General features: G+C 38.3%; 1 pseudogene; it reads right to left on the bottom strand.

The window, feature by feature from the left end:
• Nucleotides 1-11610: 11610 nt before the first annotated feature.
• LOC146913019 (farnesyl pyrophosphate synthase 1 pseudogene) lies at nucleotides 11611-17816 on the bottom strand (annotated as a pseudogene).
• Nucleotides 17817-18075: the final 259 nt, after the last annotated feature.

The raw sequence follows: 18075 nt of genomic DNA, 5'->3' as shown, positions 1-18075 counted from the left end.
CATCTCTGACTCGAGTTCCCAAGTAGCTTCCCCGTCTGGTGACCCCTTCCAAACCACTTTCACTATAGGAATCTCTTTGTTCCTGAGAGACTTGACATCGCGGTCAACTATACTTTCTGGTTCCGGCTGGAACGTCAAATCTGATCTTAACTCAATAGAGTCTAATTCAATTGGTTGAAAAGGATCCGGAATAAACTTCTTCAATTGAGATACATGAAATACATCATGCAAACCCGACATAGCTGGGGGTAAAGCTAACTGGTAAGCTACTGGCCCGATACGTTTGAGTATCAAAAACGGTCCTATATACCTAGGACACAACTTCTTGGTCCTAAAGACTCCTCTCAAACCTAGTTTAGGCGTAACTTTCAGGAACACATGATCACCTTCTTCAAACTCCAAAGGTCTCCGCCTCTCATTCGCATAACTTTTCTGACGACTCTGAGCTATTTTCATCTTCTCTTGTATTGACTTAATTTTCAAAGTCGTTTCTTGAATGATGTCCGGTCCAATGATACTCTTATCTCCAACCTCGGCCCAACACAAAGGGGTTCTACATTTCCTACCATACAACGCTTCATATGGTGCCATCCCAATACTTGAGTGATAGCTATTGTTGTAAGAAAATTCTATCAAAGGTAAGTGATGATTCCAACTCCCTCCATCTTCCAAAACACAAGCACGTAACATGTCTTCTAAAGTTTGGATAGTCCTTTCTGACTGTCCATCTGTCTGCGGATGATGTGACGTGCTCAATTTCAATTTAGTTCCCAAAGCTCTCTGAAAAGCCCTCCAAAAATGTGAAGTAAAGATTGGATCCCTATCTGATACGATACTCACTGGAACCCCGTGTAGCTTGACAATCTCGGAAATAAATAAATCTGCATATTGTGATGTTTTGTAGGTAGACTTTACCGGTAAGAAATGAGCTGATTTGGTTAGTCTATCCACAATCACCCAAATTGAATCATGACCTCTTTGAGTACGGGGTAAACCTCCCACAAAATCCATGGTGATGTGCTCCCATTTCCACTGAGGAATTTCTAATGGTTGCAACATACCAGCTGGCCTCTGATGTTCTATCTTGACTTGTTGACATACTATACACCGTGCTACAAATTCAGCAATATCCGTTTTCATACCAGGCCACCAGTAATCCTTCCTTAAATCTTGATACATTTTGGTAGCACCAGGGTGAATTGAAAAACTACTCTTGTGTGCTTCCTCCAAAATTAATCTTTTAAGCTCTTGATCATTTGGAACACACAACCTTCCTTCAAACATCATTGCTCCGTCTGAGGCCATAGAGAATTCTGGGTGACCACTCCTTTTCTGCAATTCTGAATCCATAATCTGGGCCTGAATAATTCTTGACCGCAAATCACATGAAACTTCCAATCTATGCAACCAGATACCATTATCATCTTCTGTGACTCCAAGATTAAGGTCTCGAACCTTCTCATACATGTTGCAAGTGTGCATCAACACTTCAGCTTGAGCTATGGCTTTACGACTCAAAGCGTCCGCTACAACATTGGCCTTTCCCGGATGATATTTCAAATCAAAGTCGAAGTCTTTTAGATATTCCATCCAACGTCGTTGCCTCATGTTCAAATCTCTTTGATCAAACAAGTACTTTAGACTTTTGTGATCACTAAACAACTCAAAATGTGCTCCATACAAATGATGCCTCCATATCTTCAAAACAAAAATTATGGCTGCCAACTCCAAGTCATGAGTAGGATAATTTTCTTCATGCGGCTTAAGTTGCCGAGATGCATAAGCTATCACATTATTTTCTTGCATAAGCACGCCACCAAGTCCCTTAGACGATGCATCACAGAACACTACATATGTCTTTTCCGGGTCGGGTATGGCTAAGACTGGAGCTTGAGTTAACTTTTTCTTCAGAGTTCTAAAACTCTTCTCACATTCTTCATCCCACACAAATGGAACCTCTTTCCTCATGAGCCGAGTTAAGGGTAAAGCAATCTGAGAAAACTTCATGATAAACCGTCGGTAATATCCGGCTAATCCCAAAAAGCTTCGAACTTCCGAAACATTCTTCGGTCTTGTCCAATTTTGAACAGCTTCGACTTTAGATTGATCAACGGCCACACCACCTTGAGAGATTACATGACCAAGGAACTTGACCTCTGACAACCAAAACTCACACTTGCTAAACTTCGCATATAACTGTTTCTCTCGAAGAATATCCAACACTATCCTCAAATGTTGTACATGCTCTTGCGGATTCTTTGAATAAACCAATATGTCATCAATGAAAATAATGACAAACTGATCTAAATAAGGCTGAAAAATCCGATTCATGTAATCCATAAAAACTGCTGGAGCATTGGACACACCAAAAGGCATCACCAAAAATTCGTAGTGTCCGTAACGTGTTCTGAAAGCCGTTTTGGACACATCTGAGGATTTGATACGAATCTGATGGTATCCCGACCTGAGATCAATTTTAGAGAACACAGATGCCCCCTTAAGTTGATCAAGTAAATCATCAATCCTTGGCAAAGGGTACTTATTCTTGATAGTCACCTTGTTCAGCTGACGATAATCAATACACAGACGCATGCTGCCATCTTTCTTCTTGACCAACAAAACTGGTGCACCCCATGGAGACACGCTAGGCCTGATGAAATGCTTCTGAATAAGCTCCTCTAACTGGGTCTTCAATTCTTTGAGTTCTAGGGGAGACATTCTGTAAGGTGCTACTGACACTGGTTCGGCTCCCGGAATCAAATCGATCGAAAACTCAATCTCTCTTTCCGGTGGCAAGTTAGTGATGTCAGCTGGAAAAACATCTAAGTACTCACTTACAATAGGAATATCACTTGGACTTAAGTCTGACTCTGGAGTCACGGTAAGCATAACATAAAATCCCCTATCCTGAGCACAAATAAACTGAGCCATCTGGTACGTGTGCTTAATCAATTCTGACAAGGCTACTCCTTCCACCGCATCACTAGTTGGCATGTAAATACTCTTTTCAGCACATCCTATATATACATGATTGGCTGACAACCAGTCCATACCCAGAATAACATCAAGTTGCTTCATCGGAAGACATACTAGATCTATATAGTACGTCTTGCTAGAGACGGTAATAGGACAATTTTCACAAACATAGTTCGCTACAATACTCCCGTCAGTGGCCGTGGTTACTTTCATAGGAGGATTTAACAATGAAACAGACAACTGAAGAGCCTCAACACATTGAAGTGAAATGAAGGAACATGATGCACCACAATCAAATAAAACATTAACAGAATTCTGGCCAAGAAAACACGTACCACCAATCAAGTCTTCATTTGCCTGCGCCTTCTTACCATCAAGAGAATACACTCTACCTTTACTCATTGTAGTGCTTACACCCTTGCCCTTATTTCCTCTGTTTGGACAATCCGCCACGTAGTGCCCTGACTGACCACATGCAAAACAATTGCCAGACTCTCTCCTGCATTCTCCTTGATGAGCCTTGCCACACTTTCTGCAAATTGGATAAGTTCTAGGTGGACCTGTGTACTTTCCTCTAGTTGGAGAACCCTTGGGTTTCAGTTTCTCATGATACTTGTCAACAAAATTTCCCTTATTCCTCCCACTTGCCCCATAATTTTCTCTAGCTGCCTTATCAAAACCCCTTTCGGCCTCCAAGCTGTTATGCACCAATTCATCATAGTCTGTCACCCTTTGCTGACTTACTACAGTATAAAGTTCTCCCCTCAAAGCATGCTTATATTGGTTAACTTTCCACATCTCATTAGCCGCATACTCGTTGTGAGTAGAGTAATAAGACAACTCCTCAAACTTCCTCGTGAAATCTGTCACCGACATATGACCTTGCTTCAAGTGAAGGAATTCTTGTTCCTTCCTGACCTTGTATGACAAGGGAATATACTTCTCTTTCATCACTTGTTTGAAATTCTCCCAGTTCAAGGCTAACCCATTAGTCTCCATCCTACGCCGAGCAGTTTCCCACCAATCAAGCGCTGCACCTCGGAATTGGTTCATTGCAAAGACCACCTTATCTTCCTCGGTACAGTTAACCATCTGAAAAATCTTTTCCATCTGCTTGATCCACCTTTTTGCTTCAGGTGGCTCACCACTACCATCGAACTCTGGAGGATGGTTCCGGTTAAATTCTCGAAAGATTGGATTTCCCACAATGGGAGGTGGTGGAGGGGGCTGATAGAAAACACCCTGACCTTGCTGCATAGCTGCAGCCCATTGCTGCGGAGCCTGAGCATTCTGCTGCATTTGCTGCTGCATCTGCTGCTGCATCATATTCATCATCTGTTGGTTTTGTTGCATCAACTGTGCCCACATCTGAGCATCAGGATTAACATTATCCTCCTCATTCCGATTACCTCTTGGCCGGCCTCTTGCCCTTCGCGCTCCAGACATTATCGCTCTAACTGTCATATTTAAGTCAAAGTGATCAGTTTTAACCGAATATAACAATGAGGACCAATATCCTAAGCTCAAAAAGAACAACTACTTGTATTGTATCATTAATGACCCAAGGCACGATCTGAATCGACCTGCTCTGATACCAATTGTAACACCCATATTTGAAAATATCTAGAATATTCAAAAGAGTGCTAAGATTGATACTGGATACATTAATTATACAATAATTATACAACATCAAGTCTTGAGTCTACATACATCAACGTTCCAAGGTTCTTATGTTACATTCTTACACCAAGTTGTGCTACAATAAGGTACAAGACAATATATATACATAATATCACGACTCAAAATGTAACATATGCATCCTTAATCTACACCATGAAAGCTCCAAGATAACACAATCACTCCATGACCTTTTCTTTACCTTTACCTCGGGATACCTGTGAACCTGAACAAAATAAGGAGTTGGATGAGACATAATGCCTCAGTGAGTTCTTCCTAGCCCTAAGCTAGTGATAACCTTGGGGGAAAACCTACGGTTATCACGTGACTAAAATACAACCTGCCGGTTGATTATACGTGTGTGTGGTCATTTATGTCTAGACGGATGTGCACACTAGAAACCGTCTTAGAACCTTCATAACATGTTATAGGCTTTTACTATATCATACGTGTCATGGCGGTGAAGGGATCCTAATACCGCTTTGCTAAGGTACGCTGAACGCACATAAGTCTACACTAATTCATGACACAACCTATACCAGACGAATAGGGGAACCTAAGTTCGTCTTCGGCAAATCATTCATTTAATAATCTAACATAATCGCTTCATGCATAGTCATATTCGTTCAATCATTATGTTAGCGTGAATCAAACAACATTATCTTGGTTCGTTTTATGGAGAGCCCCGGGTGGAGTAACCCCGAGAACTATCCCATACATGACCGATGTACGTACATCGGACTCCCTCGGTGTCGTGCGGGTCCCTTACGGCTTGAATCGTTCCCCTTAGGTCGGGAACCTCTTGTATCCCCCTGACGTGGATAGCAAGAGACACGAGCACCTACATCTTATATTAGTCATGTTCCTATACAACATACTCATACTTGTACATAGGCGTAGAAAATATTCTTAGCATCATAACTCATGTAACCTAGAAAGTAATATGACATTCTGTTCTCAACAACTATGTCGAGGCTCTAGTTTATTCCCTTCCTTACTGCTTTCTACCCGAATACCCGGCTTAACCTCTCTTGTGCCTTCCTTGACGTACATGTTAAGATTACCATGATTCTTGATTCGATGTTGCTTGAAGTTAGGTGCATTGATTAGATGTTGTTTTGGGGTTATAAAGTTATAAATTGTTGAAAGGAAAGCATCGGAACGCACCACGGACCCTGAACTGGACCAACAGGCCAAAGCAAGTTGGCCAAGTCCAGAGAGCCACGCTATTGGCGCAGCTGGGGCGTAGCCCTTGCTGAGGAATTTCGCTATTAGCGTATATTTCGCTAATAGCGTGGTTCCTCGGGTCTGTGGTACAAATTTTGCTATTTTTGACCCCAAACTCATCCCAATCGTTCCTGCAAGGCACCAAAACATCCAGCAACATACATATATATTATAAAACATCTTCATAGCATTATTAACATGTATCAGACAAGATCAAGGCAAAAGGGATAAAATTCTCATATTTTCTAGTCTTAACATAAATCATGCTTGGCTTGCAAATTAAACACATAATCCCCAATGGTGGGTTCTATCTAAGAACTCACTTGAAGTGTTTGAAGTTGTTTACAAGTCCTCCTACTTCAAAACCCTAGATCACTACTCTTGCTTGAGAAGGTAAAAAGGTTGAAGATGCTTGCTCCTATCCACCCATGATTCACTTGATCACTTGCTCTTAGTATCTTGAACAACTTTGAGCAAAAGATTGAAGGATTGGATCGGTTCCTAGAGAGAGAAGAGAGAACAAGAAAAGTTTCTATACCTAGAGAGAGAAGCTTGTATGAAAAATGAATATTTTGGGCCAAAATTCCTTATGTAGTCCTTAAGCTCAATTGACCATTATGCCCTTTCCTTAATCGTGTACATTTGTATCGTTCTCAGATATTACGTTAGTTCCTAATACGCGGGATATTACAGTTCATATGCTGTTTTCTCCAAAATAGGTCTAATATAGATCCTGTTTTGAACATAGCATGCTGTATTCACTGCTTCTGCCCAAAAATGTTTTGGTAAATTGTTTTCATGAATCATGGTTCTGGCCATTTCTTGTAAAGTTCTATTCTTTCTCTCTACAACCCCATTTTGTTGTGGTGTTCTAGGAGAAGAGAACTCATGGAAAATTCCATGTTTTTCACAAAAAGCTTCAAATGGCTCATTTTCAAATTCTCCACCATGATCACTTCTGACTTTCAAAATTTTTGATTCTTTTTCAGATTGAATTTGAGTGCAGAAGCTACTGAATACATCACACGCAACATCTTTACTCTTTATGAATTTCACCCAAGTCCATCTGTTGTAATCATCAACAATGACTAATCCATATCTACTTCCATATAAGGATGCAGTACTTACTGGTCCAAATAAATCAATATGGAGTAATTCTAAAGGTCTTGAGGTTGAAACAATATCTTTGGTTTTAAAAGATGATTTCACAATTTTCCCTCTCTGACATGCACCACAGAGTGCATCTGAATGATAGTCAATGTCTGGTAGCCCTTTCACAAGTTGTAACTTACTAAGCTTAGAGATTAACCTCCAGTTAGCATGTCCCAACCTTCTGTGCCACATCCATTTCTTATCATTCACTGATAGTAGACAAACCACCTTCTGATCAGCCAGTTCAGAAAAATTGATTTTATAGACATTGTCAACTCTCTTTCCCTTGAACACAATGGATTTGTCTTCCTTGTTGATTACTGTACAGTTGGGTTTTTCAAAAAGCACATCATAACCATTATCACAAAATTGACTAATGCTCAAAAGGTTATGTTCAAGACCATCTACCAACCATACATTATTAATTGAGGTAGAGGAATTACCAATAGTTCCTGTACCTATGATCTTGCCTGACTGGTTGCCTCCAAATTTCACATTTCCTCCCTCTTTCATTGTTAGGCTGAGGAACATGGACTTGTCTCCTGTCATGTGTCTTGAGCAACCGCTGTCTAGGTACCATGATCTTTGCTTTGGCACTGCTCTTAGACATACCTGCATCATTGACATTTTTAGTTTTAGGTACCCATTGTTCTATGGGTCCTGGAAGGTTAGTACTTAAGGCTTTACTCTTCACTTCTTGTACCTTGTGCTGTGAGTTGGGTTGCTTCTGATTAACCATCACCTTAGGTTTTGGTACTTCAGAAGCAGCAACTGTCTTCTTCTGAAACTTAGACTTCAGAACCCCAGACTTTGGTTTCACCAGACTCTGAGGAATAGGTTCTGATCTTTTCAGGATCCTGACCTTTGGAGTCTTGGAATCAGAGTTGATCATAGCCTTTGACTTAGAGTTCTTTGGCTTTGAAGTAATTTTAGCCTTAGAACTAGAAGCTTCAGGTTCTGATTGAACAACAGTTTTCAACTCAGCCCCTTCTGGTACAAAGAATGTTTTCAGACCTTCCTTGATGCATTCACAACAAGATTTTAGATTGGTTTTCTCAAGTTTCACTTCTGGAAAACCAATTCCTCTGTCGTTGTTCTTGTAAATGCTATAAATCATAGAAGCCACCCTGCTTCTGTCAATGCCAGATATAATAAAATCTTCAAGAGCAATTTCATGGTTACTTAAAGGTTTTTCATTACACTTTTCTTGTAGCTTCTGACATAAGAACCTGAGCTGATCTTCATATGTTTTACACATGAAGTCAAAGCCCCTAAGCCCTTGTTCAGAAGCTTTCAAATCCAATAGAGTTGATTTTTGCTGTTGTACCAAATCAGCATATTTTTCTTTTAAATCCTTCAACTCATTGGTTCTTACTTCAAAATGTGTAAGAAGTTCTTTAAGTGACTCAACAAGTTCATCTCTGGGAATTTTGGAATATACCTCGTTTTCATCTTCTGAGTCTGAATCTGATCCTGCTTCTGAAGTTGCTGTTGCTACCAACCCAACAGCTACCTTTGCATCTTCATCAGCTTCCTCTTTATCAGAACCAGATTCACTACCCAAATCATCCCAGGTTGCCATTAAACTCTGCTTAATCTGCTTCTTGAGTTTGCTTGGTTTGAATGTAGACCTCTTTGACTTGTCCTTTGACTTTTCTCTTTGAAGATCAGGGCATTCAGCAATGAAGTGTCCAGGCTTCTTACAGTTGAAGCATCCCTTCTGATCTTCTTTCTTTGAGCTTCTGGAGTTACCCCTTCTGGAGAGAAACTTTCTGTTCTTCTTGGCCAGATATTGAAGTCTGTTTGAGAGCATGGCCATTTCAGCAGCATCTGGTTCAGAATCTGAACTTGACTGTTCTTCCTCTTCAGATTCAACCACTTTGAGAGCTTTTGATGACTTGCCTTTGGATGGAAGAGCTATTGATTTACTCTTCTTAGTAGACTCATGTTCATTAAGACTTAACTCATGAACTTTGAGAGAACTAACAAGATCTTCGACACTTAAAGTGTTTAAATCTTTAGCTTCCTCAATGGCAGTCACTTTTGGTCTCCATCTGGCAGGTAAGCTTCTGAGTATCTTGCTTACATGATCAGAAGCAACATAGCTCTTCTTTAGAATCTGTAGCCCAGAAACTAAGGTTTGAAACCTTGAGTACATCTCCTCAATAGTTTCATCATCCTTCATCTTGAATAACTCATACTGATGTACAAGCAGGAGAGCCTTTGCTTCTTTGACCTTCTTGCTCCCTTCATAATTTGAACAGAGAGAAGCAAACATAGCTTTAGCAGTGGATTTGTCACTCATCTTCATGTATTCTGCTTTGGGTATGGCAGTGACAAGAGCTCCTCTGATAATATGATGCTTCTTGTAAAGTTTCCTCAGTTCTGGAGTATGTTTCTTTCTATCCACAGTAGCTCCTTCTTCATCAAGGACTAAATCACCAACACCATCTTCCAGAATATCCCATAATTCTTCATCCAGGCTCATGATGTAACTGTAAAAGTTGGTCTTCCACCAAGAGAACTCTTCAGCATCTCCATTGAACTTTGGAACTTTTCCAACACTGGTTTTCTTACTATCACTATCATCATGTGAGACATGTTTATAGATAGTATCACTAGAACCAGTAGGAGGAGGAGTAGACATGTTTTTCTCAGATCTTTGACTGTTGCACGGTTAAGTGTTACACAACAGACCAAGGCTCTAGATACCAATTGAAGGTGAGAAAAACACAAGAAGGGGGGTTGAATTGTGTTTTAGAAAAATTCTTCGTTTCTCCTAAAAACTGAACACACTGATCAGAAGCTAAGCGAGACAGCTTCTGAAGTGATAATCAGAATCTAAATGCAGCGGAATAAAACAGAGAGAGAGAAGAAGAACGACACAAAGCAATTATACTGGTTCCTTCCACAATCCGGAAGTAGTCCAGTCCCCCTTGCACTTCCAAGGAGATTTCACTATGAGTAATATCTGATTACAAATGCTCAAGCACACAAGCAAGAGACTTCCAATGCTCAAGCACACAAGCAAGAGACTTCCTTTGCTCAAGAACACAATCAAGAGACTTCCTGCTCAAGCACAACTGCAAGAGACTTCCTAACTAAACAAAATTACACAGAAAATTGTTTAAGGTTGAACACTTGATATACAATCAAAGGTGCTCACAATACAAATCAGATACAGACTCAATGGACTTAAGAATTTCTAAGATATGACTTTGAGACACAGAAATTCTAAGTGAATGCAGAACAATTTCAGCAGAGGTTTGGTACTTGTGAAAATCTTGTGAGTCTTTCGTTCAGCGTTCTTGCATTACCAATTCTCTAGGTCTTCACTCCTTTATATAGAGGTGTGAAAGAGACGTTGTGAAATTGCCAGCACACCAAAGAGTCGTTGTTGAAGCTTGATCTTTCACCAATGATCTTTTGCCTGATTTGGTTGTTGTCCTATGAAGAACCAATTTGAAAACCATTCCTTATCCAAAGGAACATATATGCAGGCGAGACCGTATTCTGGAGCTGTTTTCTTGTCTTGAAGCGCGGACACAAAACAGAGTAGTGGAGAACGTGGTTGTACAATTCGTACAAAGTACAATGTCAACGCTTTCGTCCAAATTGCAAGCACAAGCCTTCAAACACGTTTGAAATGACCGTTGCAAAACTCCACTAATCCTTTGTTTGTGTTTTCGAATCCAATAGACAGCTTTTGCACTGATAATTCTTCAATTCCTGAATCTTTTGCAAATCCAGTTGAGATTCAGCTTCTGGTGAAATGGCTTCTGATGAGGCAGCTTCTGATGATGCAGCTTTTGATGATATGACTTCTGCAGCTTCTGATGACGCAGCTTCTGATGATGTGGCTTCTGGACCTCTTGTCTTCAGAAGCACTATTCTTCAGGAGCAACTTACTTCAGGAGCGCTATTTCTTCAGGAGCAGCTTGACTTCAGGAGCAACTTACTTCAGGAGCGCTATTTCTTCAGGAGCAGCTTGACTTCAGGAGCGCTTTGCCTTCAGAATCATCTAAGCTTCATTTTCTTTTGCTCTTTCTTTGCTCATTCAGAACCAATGATGATGTAACTTTATAATTATGGTCCTGTACACTTGAACAAATATTAGCTAGACCAATTTACAATTTTTAATACCTTGTTATCATCAAAACTCTTTAAGGTTCATTGTTAAACACATTTTGTTCCAACAGGCTCTTTAACTAGCAAGATGGCTTTTGATTTCCTCTCTCCTAATGGGCCTCTGGTTCCGTGGCATAAGCTTATCTGGAATGCCTACATTCCTCCCTCTAGGTCTTTCATATCTTGGAGATTCTTGTTGGGCAAAATGCCTACGGATGAAAACTTACGAAAAAGAGGTTGTGTCATAGTGTCAATATGCCATTTTTGCCGAAACTCCTCTGAATCAGCTCAACATATTTTCCTTATGTGCCCTGTCACTCACCAGTTGTGGGACTGGTTGATGAAAGGTACTGATATTGCTCTTGATCTTTCTTCTATGCACAATCTCATCCTTTGTACAGATTCTTTAAATAGTCAATTGGCCAGAAAAGTGCTTAATTCTGCTATAGTTCACACTATTTGGAGTATTTGGTTAGAGCGAAACTCCAGATACTTCAGCAATAAATCTCGTCCCATCAGCACCTTATTTCACAATGTTCTGGCTGAAGTTACTCTCAGTTTTGATCTCAGACTTACGCATAGTGATGCTGCAATACAAGATTTTAAGATTGCTAGGCTCTTTGGCATACCACTGCGGGCTAGACGTTTTGCCCCCATACAAGACGTTTGCTGGTTTCCCCCGCCTCCTGGATGCATTAAATTCAACTGTGACGGGTCCTCTTTTGGATCCCCCTCTTGTGGCTCAATAGGCTTTGTCATCAGAGATTCATCTTCTTCTTTTTTGGGTGCTTGCTGTCAAAATATTGGTCATGCTACTGCTCTGGAAGCTGAGTTTGATGCCTGTATGCTAGCTATTGAACGCGCCTCCACTATGAACATCGACCAGATTTGGATTGAAACTGATTCTCTGGCTGTTGTGAAAGCTTTTAATACAAATGATGGGGTTCCTTGGCGTATGAGGGTGCGTTGGCACAATTGTTTGATCTCTTGCTCTCACATCCGCAGCACTTGTTCACATATACTCAGAGAGGGAAATCTTGTAGCTGATGCTTTGGCAAAAAATGGCCAAAGCCTGGCCATGTATACCTCACAGTGGTGGGATTCTATACCTGATTTTGTTTCTGCTCTTATGTATAGAGATTCTTTAGGATTACCTGTCACAAGGTTAAACATGAACTAGTTGATGTAAGAGGTTCAGGCTGCTCCTGGCTATTCTTTTATTGCATTTTTAGCTTTATCAAAAAAAAAGAGATACCAAAATATGTAAGCACTGCAAAAGATTTACTACTTTATGTATCAAAACTTGAAGAAAACTGGAAATCATCAGAAGGAATACGATTTTATAAACTCGTGCTGTGCATTGTTGAATGAAGAACATCAAAAGCATTGAAATCCAAGAGAAGACAGCATTATTGAAATCCAAGTGCTGAAAATGATGATTTCAGGTTCACAAGTTATCAAGCATCCAAGTTGCAAGCGTGAAAATACGGTTTGAAATACATTTGGAGAAGTTGCTGCAGTACCATGCTACTTCTGTGATGTTTGACAGCCCTTTCTTCTTCTATTACTCAAATCTGGGGGCAGTAGGAACATCTCTAACGCACATACACTAAAACCAAATTCATGCTTTTAAGTTTCCCCACAATATAGTAACACTTACTTATTAAGCTAAGTAATTTAAAACTAAGAAGAATTTATATGGAAATAAATAAGAAGAACTATGCTAAATAAGTATTAAATATATACCGAAAATATTAAATGGAGTGGCCGCCTTCAACATTTTTTTCAAAATGTTGCAAAAGGCCCGATGTGCATTAGTGTATATGAAATTTAAGAAAGCTAACTAATTTTCACTCCAATGTGGAAAATATATTCTGGCGCTACGTGCATTAGTGTCCTTATATGTGAATGTCCACTAAACCATCTTAAATTTTTTTTAAATATAAAGAACGATGAATAGAAAATGTTTATAATTGTCTCAAGTCCTACTAATTTAAATAGTCACGCATAAAGTAAAATTTGAGTCTAGTTTAATAAAATCGGACGTAAAGGAGAAGATTAAAAATTAATTAAACATCCACATTACAGTATTTATTGATATGTTTGTACTACTGTTTTAAAGAAATATCAGAGGTGAGTTCAGGGAAGAAGAAATCATTTGAGTTTTTTTTTTCGACAAAGAAATCATTTGAGTTTTATTAGTGTAGGAATCAAATTGTCTCTTTAATTTTTGTGAATGATCAAAGTATTTATTTTAATTATTGTGGACTAATTAATGTGATGCATTAGAGAAAACCATGTTAAATTTAATGTGAGGCCACAAGGCTGTGTTGTTGATTCTTATCTGGAGTATACCGGGTAATACAATCTCAGCCGTCCCTTCCAATCTATCGCGTGCCTAGAATTGTATTTAGCTTGGATGGGACGATATCGCGTGTGACATCGTAGAAATCAAGGGATAGTGCAATGTCAAATGATTCTGAAATTCACCCCAACTGACCATGAGTTTTGTAAGTTCAGATTTGGAAGAAAACTCTGCGATAATATTTGGAACAGTTTCATCATCTAAGCTATAGTGCAATCATTTCTTTGTTGTTGGAAATGCCATGTACCTTGAAAAGTGGCAAGCGGTATTGTTTGTGCTCCAATTATAAATAAATACAGATAGAATTATTGGGTGTACAATTGGCAGATAGCAGTAACCTGTATTATAATTGTCTCAGTTCAGGAAGTGCAAGATTGAATCTACAATTTACCTTTGGTCCGACTTCCTCAATGTTTGAGGTATTCTGGTGGACAAACTGGGTGCTTCCTAGTTTATTCCTCTATTTTCTAAGCAATACTTAATGGTTTAATAATCTATATATTTACTACTTCGTATGATTCATATTTAATCAATCATATTGTAATATTAATTTCTAATATATTTTAGGTTTAATTTCTCTTTTGGTCCCTTAACTTATTTTTTGGTTTCGTTTTGGTCCCTTAACTATTAAAAGTTTCGTTTTGGTCCCTTAACTTACTTTTTGGTTTCGTTTTGGTCCCTTAACTATTAAAAGTTTCATTTTGGTCCCTTAACTTATTTTTTGGTTTCGTTTTGGTCCCTTAACTCTTCCTTCGTCAACCACTTTGGTCCTGTATGTTAGGATGAATGTATTGGGGGAATTGTGGTGCGGGTTGAACTTGTTCGAGTAATCGGGGCATCCAGACATGACGTAAAACGTCTCTGAATTGTTTGCTGTTGACATCACATTTGAGTTGCTTTGCTTGTTTGATCACTCTTGTTCTCCAATAGTTTTTTATTTCATTGTCTGTTCTACCTGGTAGATGTTGTGCAATTTTCGATCACCTTTAAAAAAACAAACATATTAGTAGGTTTTACGGTGTATCTAACTCGTCTTTACAAATTGAACCTGTAAGGTGAAATTTGTCACTCTTTATAAACTCTATTCAGACGCGACACTTTGGTTTTTTCCAATACCAATACATATGTGTATAAATTATAAGTTCATGTTATTTGAATTTAAAACAATGATATATAGACAATAAAATAGGAAAAGAGAGGATGTTACATACCTATTTCCCCAGCGAGAGTGGAGGTCAAGAATCAATATCTGCTCTTCCAGTGTGATATTTCCACGGCGTACATCGGGACGCAAGTAGTTTAGCCACCTTAATCTGCAACTTTTACCGCTTCTCCTCAAACCTGTATAATTAATTAGTTTTGTTTAGAATAGATTATGAGAATCAATAAGCTAGTCATGCAGCTATATATGCCATAAACTAATAAATTTAAAGAGCTAGAAGAAAATATATAAAAATATACATGCCTGCAGAAGATGCGAGGGTATTCCTTCGTCAACCACTTTGGTCCTGTATGTTAGGATGAATGTATTAGAGTTAAGGGACCAAAACGAAACCAAAAAATAAGTTAAGGGACCAAAATGAAACTTTTAATAGTTAAGGGACCAAAAGAGAACCCAAAAATAAGTTAAGGGACCGAAATGAAACATTTAATAGTTAAGAGACCAAAACGAAACCAAAAAATAAATTAAGGGACCAAAAGAGTAATTAAGCCTATATTTTATACCATACATTTTTTTAAAGAAGAAATTATATTATACTTTTTACCAACCTTTTTATTTATCGACTTTGTGCAATATTAATAAAAAATTTACATGTATTTTGGATATAAAGAAAATGACATTCTCGATCTAAGCCAGTTTGCGCATATATTATTTATGTGCTTAACCTCTCATTTATATAAAGAAGAAAATACAAGACCGCTGCAAATTTGAGTTAAAAAAAACACTCAATAATTTTTAAACTTGCAAGGGAGCACATATAGTAGTTATTAAACACTCATTATTTTTTAATTTTTTTGAGGATTTACATAATCATACTATATCCTAGAAAATAAAAATAATAAAAGTTGACACCATTTCATGACAATTTCTATTTATTCCAATGGACATGACTTTTCAACTATAAAAAACATGACCGTTTTATGTTTAAAATTTAGCCTATAAAAGATATCCAAAACCAAACCAAATGCACACATTTGTGAAATGTCAAAAATATCTTTCTCTTGCTTTTTGATTTGTTCCTGCTACATGCAAAAATCCAAGAGATGGAAAAGATAGAAGAGGTATATATTTTGAATGACTGGGTGTGCCCAAGGTGCCGAGGCATTTGCAACTGCAGTGCTTGCAGGTGAGTTCTTGTTTCAGTATTTTTTTTTTTATTTCAGTATTCTCGTTTTCCTATTGTACCATTTTGTGTGTTGTTTCTGAAATTTAAGTGCCCTTGCAGGAAAAATATTGATCAAGAACCTACAGATCAATCTGGGCAAACTGAGAAGCGAAAATCCCAAGGTGGAAATAAAGGTTTCAAAACATATCCTAAGAAAACCAAAAAAGAGAGACAAGAAGAGTTGCAGGAAATATGTAATGACAACAACGTTGAGTGGATAAGAAATCCAAATGATAAATTGAAAACAAAATTAGAGGAGACTCATGGCTAGATGGGTGGTCCCAAGGCTAGGGTGCAAATGATTATTTCTTTGATCCAACTACTTTTGCTTCATATACATTTTTACCCAATCCGTTTATATTGTATTTTTTTTAAAAAGCGTCAAATACATTGGGATGACAATATCAATATTGATATTTATATTCCGACAGTTTGAGTATCAATATTGATATTGCCATCCCAATATTTGACCCTTATCAAATATTGATATTGCCATTTTTACCCAATATTTTTTAAAATCCATCTGGCCATGAGTCTCCTCTAATTTTGTTTTCAATTTATCATTTGGATTTATTTTCCACTTAACATTGTTGTCATTACATATTTTCTGCAACTCTTCACGTCTCATTACATATCCTAAGAAAACCAAAAAAGTGATTGCAGGAAGTATGCAATGACGGTAACGTTGAGTGGAAAAGAAATCCAAATGATAAATTGAAAACAAAAGTAGAGGGCTTCTTCACCCCATGCCAGCCACACTCACCGGCTGAGCAGCATCTCTCCTTCTCTTCCATTCCTCTATTTATTCTCCTAATAATGCAATTTTAGGAAGCAAAAAAAAAAAAAAAAAAAAACAACTTTATTTCTTTCCATCCTCTTTCTTTCTCTCTCATTTCCATCAATGGCAGATCTCAAGTCCACATTCTTGAATGTGGTCAGCCATGTTGGTTTAGAGTACCCAAGGTTGGAATGATTGTTGTGAATGATGGAGTTCTACTAAGAAACCATATTCCCTGTATCCTTAGGAAACACTTCAAGGGAAAGCCGTATTACGTTAAACTTCTTGATTTGTTCAATGAGGTTGATTTTCAAACTGCTGCAGGATATATGATAGATTTGATCACCACACTGGAAGGAGAAAAAGACTTGTCCAAATACACCTTATCACTGCACCGGCATATTGTTCTGTACATGACTGCCTATTATTCATTTTACCTTCCAGATGCATGTGCATTACTAATGGCTGGTGAAAATCTGGATAACCATAAATTCCCATATGGACATAGAACAACTTCGTAAAGTCGGAAATTATGTTAGGAGGAAGGACCTGTGATGTTCAGCAGCTGAAACACATGAGCACTTAAAGTCTTCAATATATGTGCCTATCTTTCCAAAGCAATCCAAATAATCATCCTGTACTTGAAAATATGTTCCCATCACAACAAGAATGTTCTTTACATCAACAAGAATGTTCCCGCCATATTTTCACTAGCCATTGGTAATGCTCATGCAACTGGAAGATAAAACTAATAATAGCCAGTCCTGTACTGAACAATACACCGATGCAGTGACAAGGTGTATTTGGACAGGTCTTTTTCTCCTTCCAGTGGGGTGATCAAATCTATCATCTGTCCTGTAGCAGTTTGAAACTCAACCTCATTGAACAAATCAAGTAGTTTAACATAATACGGCTTTCCCTTGAAGTGTTTCCTAAGGATATGCTGAATTTGGTTTCTTAGTAGAACTCCATCATTCGCAGCAATCATTCCCACCTTTGGTACTCTAAACCAACATGGCTGACCACGACGTGTATGGGAGTTATCCATAATGTCATCATGAACAAGAAAATATGCCAGAAGCCATTCAATACACCAACCAAGAGCACTTGCTTGGAAAATTTCGTCATCACTTTTGCAGCAGCTGAAACATGATACTCAAGTTGTTTCTTTAGGTTGAATTGATAGTGAATGGAGCTGCACTCATTTTTATCTCTCATTTTGAATTGTAAGTCTGAGGTCACAGTTATTCCTCTTGTATAAAACTCTCCTAGCAGGGTGTGAAGAATTTGACTTTCTAAAAGGATCTTCTGCTATTATATTTTACTTCTAACTATTTTATGATATTTAAAATTTGAACTCTCTACTTGCTACTTCTATAATTAAT

The sequence above is a fragment of the Medicago sativa genome, chromosome 6 (assembly GCF_051527215.1).
Source record: "Medicago sativa cultivar Bolivia chromosome 6, Bolivia_mono, whole genome shotgun sequence".
Taxonomy (NCBI): domain Eukaryota; kingdom Viridiplantae; phylum Streptophyta; class Magnoliopsida; order Fabales; family Fabaceae; genus Medicago; species Medicago sativa.
The sequence above is the reverse complement of the archived record's forward strand: the minus strand, read 5'-3'. Positions and strand labels throughout refer to the sequence as shown.